We start from the raw sequence: 4,360 nt of genomic DNA, 5'->3' as shown, positions 1-4,360 counted from the left end.
TGCGTGTGTGTGTGTGTGTGTGTGTGTGTGTGTGTGTGTGTGTGTGAGTGAGTGTGTGTGAGTGAGTGTGTGTCAGTCAGTATTTGATTGCTGCGGCAGTGCCAATGATGCAGAGTCACTCCGGCAGAGCTGAAAGTGTGTCAGAGTCTCAGCTGGTTGGGCCACTGCCTCCTCCCTCTTCCACTCTGTCCTTCTCTCTCTCTCTCTCTCTCTCTCTCATTATCTCTCTCTACCTCTCCACTCTCTGTCCCCTCCTCCTCCTTCAGATCACACACCCTCACAAAACGAAATGTTTGCTCACACACGCCCTCATAACACCAAAACTTCCCACATACTTCTGTTGTCTCACACACATAAGCTGTTACTCTCTCTCTCACACACACACACACACGCGCGCACGCTAGCATATATGTGCTATGTTTTCACTGCACTCTCACCCATACTTCTCCTAAAGCACCTGGGCAAACTAGCATAGCATAGCATAGCCTTCCACATTCAGGCGTGTGACATTCCAGCAGGTGCTGGTGGAAACCAGGCTTGACCTTATTACTGACAACTTTATCTTAAAACAATGTTATGTTGTAGCAGTCCAGACCCATTTCCTTAATCTGAACAGATCAGACTTTGTTTGTGAAGAGCTAAAACAGCACGAGGTGCAGGGCAAAGGTCAGCTCAGGCAGCACAGCTGCTCCCGTTCCCTGGCTACTGAGAGAGGAGGAGCCGAGCTAACCCACGGAACGTCGGGAATCACATGGGAATGCCACCGCACTCCAGAGGCCGTCTAATTAAAAGACGACCTGCAGTCGTGAATCTGGGCCAGGAATGATTGACGGGTCTGTCAGACTGGAGCTATACTCTGTTAAAAGCTTAAGATAGGTTCATTTTAACGCTGACATCAGAGCTGACACCAACAGGTAAACGGACGCACGGATGAATCAGCAGTCCGCTGATACACAAACAGGCTGAATACCGTCTCTGGCCCGGGGAGAGAGAGAGACTGACAGAAACGTAGACAGAGAAAGCAAGAGCCTGCTTTGACATGCAAAGGCTCGGAGTCAAACTGCAGTGAGTGTCAGCAGCCTTGGCCTCCGACGCGAAAACAGGTTCTCTCAACCTGACGAGCACGCCCCCCACACAGAATCTCCAAAAACAAACGCACCTTATAGGAGTCTCACACTGCCACGTGGTCAAATACATCTCTAGGTAATTTGGCGGTTGGCATTGCAAGCAAGCGTACGCTGTCTGATTGAGTGACAGGCATCAAAAACAGCCCTATCCAAATCAATCTTCTCTCCCGCCCTGTATTCATCTCCAGAGGCAGAACGTTTTCATACCTGTGAGGGGAAAACAATGACTGGAGCATGTCAGTCACTCGGGTTACAAAAGACATTTCGAGATAGATAAGGCCGTGAGTGACTGTCACACCTCTGAGAGGCCTCTAGACTTTTATCTGAACTCTATGTGTGTGTTTGTGAGTGTCTGTATCTGTGTCTGTGTGTGTGTGTGTGAGAGAGGGCACAGGTCAGCGACAGGTCACAGCTACCTCACAGATAGCTGAGAATTTTATCAGTTGTAGGCCCCAGTGCTGGGCCTGCAGTGGGACTCTGAGTTGCATTCCCAAAAACTCCAGCACAACTGTGTCTGACCCTCAGTCACAGTCTGGTATCGCACTGATCGGCATCAGCAGGCGACTCATTAATACAGGCTGAGCTGACACTGCCATCTAGTGGTGGAGAGTTGCTGTTAGACACTGTAAAAGTTTGGCATTCATGAATGTATCTAAAGACAGCCATAGCATTAGAGAATGGGTCCCGCCAACAGTCATTAACATCACATGAGAAGGCTTTAGCGTTGGTGCCAGTCACTGACAGCATAGGGTCCTCTTGTCTATGATGACACACACAGGTGTCTTTAGTGGAACCTACTAGTTTGGAAGCTGCTTTCTAAATAAAACCGTTTCACAGAAATAAGAACCAGTGGTGTGATGTAGCGTTGAATTTCAGTAATATACATTCAGAACTGACTCAGTAAGTTCTCAGTGTGAACGACGCCGCAGTGGGATGGTGAATTTACTGTGTGTCATCGACATCAGTACAAACATCTCATTCCCACGGGCCTGTCATAGGCCTATCGTTCAAAAACACAACGGCCTCAAAAAAGCCTCCAATGGACTGTGTTACTGAAAGTGAACTGACTGAAAACTCACATAAATTTGGTACATAACATATATGAAGGTGTATAGCATTTCACACGGTCACCTGTGGTGTTTTAGATACAGAAATGATTCGCTATAAAACTGAAGAAGAGAGGGTTTGGTCGAGAGGAGAGGATGTGTCCAAGCAGAGAGCATTTTGGCTGAAGATTTTAAAGCACAAGGATTCCTTCATGGAAACTGATTTTAATTATCACAGGAAAACTAACAGCTAAAACTATTTCAGTACATCTGGTCTGTGTGTACTCTGTAGAGGCCTTTACTCTAATACATAGATAATTCTATTAGTTTAGATAATCTGTGTGACTGTGTACTCTTACACAAACCTCTCAGTAAAACTTTACTCAGTCCCTGTTTGTGTTTATGGTCCGGGAAAATCAAAGGTGTTTTCATCAAACAGAAACAGAATGGTTCCATACATAACAGACAGTACAGTCGCATATACAAAACATATTCATATGCACAGTATTGCAGGGACAATACCAAAAAGTCAGATGTTTGAAGAAGCTTTACTTGAGCTGTTACACGCAAGCTCCGGTCTGAGAGCAGCACTGCGTCTTCACTGTAATTTTTCAGATTTGTCTGAACCTGTATTTTAGAAAAACAGCCCACCGTGATTCCAGTAAACATCTGATTCATGCTCGCTTTCAAACAGATAAGAGACATACGTTTCGTAGGCGTCCTCCCTAAACCTTATTATCTCATGGAAAAATCTGTAAGTGACATACCAGCAAGCAGCAGCGGTGTAGTCGGACATGTGGCAGGCAGACTGGCCCCTGATCAGTTTTAAACAAAGTCCAGATCACTCGCACTCTGACTCTGACTCACTCTCACTGTTTTTTCCTCCCTCTCTCTCTCTCTCTCTCTCTCTCTCCCTCCCTCTTTCTCTCCCTCCCTCTTTCTCTCCCTCTCTCCCTCTTTCTCTCTCTCTCTCCCTCTTTCTCTCTCTCTCTCTCTCTCTCTCTCTCTCCCTCCCTCTTTCTCTCCCTCTCTCCCTCTTTCTCTCTCTCACTCTCTCTCTCTCTCTCTCTCTCTCTCCCTCCCTCTTTCTCTCCCTCTCTCCCTCTTTCTCTCTCTCACTCTCTCTCTCTCTATCTCTCTTTCTCTCTCTCTGTGCGCCTTTCAGAGACGCAGCAGCATAAGCGATGCAGGGCTGGGAAACTTCCCACTGTTGATTCAACATCTTACCATAACTTCCTTCCACAATGTGCACTCACGTGGCCAAAATCGCCTCAGAAAAGCGAAACTCACTGAACACGGTGCTCAGCTCTCCACCTCAGACCCAGCGGCAGGCTGAGTGTGTCTGACTCCCACCCCATCCCGCTTCACGTGGCCAGTCTGTGAGCCCGCGTTTCCTCTCAAACTGAACACAGGCGTGCTTGGAGTGACCTCACCCTTCTGCAAATTCCAAGCAACATGGAAAGAGTGGAGGAAAATAAGCACTGCGAGATCAACACGCAAGAATTCCCACAGCGCGTCAGTCACAAAGAGGGACACGGCCTTCACATTTTTATCATTCTTCTGGGGACCGTGGCAGAAGCGCTTTCTTTCAAAACTTCAACTTCTCACACAACAAAAACGCGTTTCAAAAAGCTCTGCACGCATTTCATGAGCCATTTTCAAACTTCTGACAAAGGTCCAAAGTGCACGAGTGATCTTTTTTTGTGAATGCAGAGATTGTAAGCTCTTTGTGTGTGTGTGTGTGTGTGTGTGTGTGTGTGTGTGTGTGCAGAGGGATCTGAGTAGGGCCTTGTGTCTGTGGTCTACAGAAATCCAGTGTATGTTTGTATGGTATGGACCCAGTGTGCAAACTGACATTTCTGGAACAGTTTCTCCAACAGCTTTTGTTTTTAACAACAAATGAATACAGTCAGCACCGCACTTATTAAAGATCAGGTCTCTCCGAAAATCATTTCGGGCTGAACAGCATAACAGACAGTTCGTTAACTGTGTATCTGGCCAGTGTATACACTGGTCCAACATCACAGGACTCGTGTGTGACAGAGAAGGGTGTCTACAACTGCTCAAGCCTTCCTTGTTTTGGCCGACGATGTAAGTCTCTTAAGAATGCAGGTACTGTTCTGGATTTGTTCGATCGGCTGTGTAATTGCCCCTAAAAGGCTTTTCCAGTTTTATGTTGAAAATCAG

The sequence above is a fragment of the Chanos chanos genome, chromosome 3 (assembly GCF_902362185.1).
Source record: "Chanos chanos chromosome 3, fChaCha1.1, whole genome shotgun sequence".
NCBI classification, from domain to species: domain Eukaryota; kingdom Metazoa; phylum Chordata; class Actinopteri; order Gonorynchiformes; family Chanidae; genus Chanos; species Chanos chanos.
Note: the sequence above shows the minus strand (reverse complement) of the source record.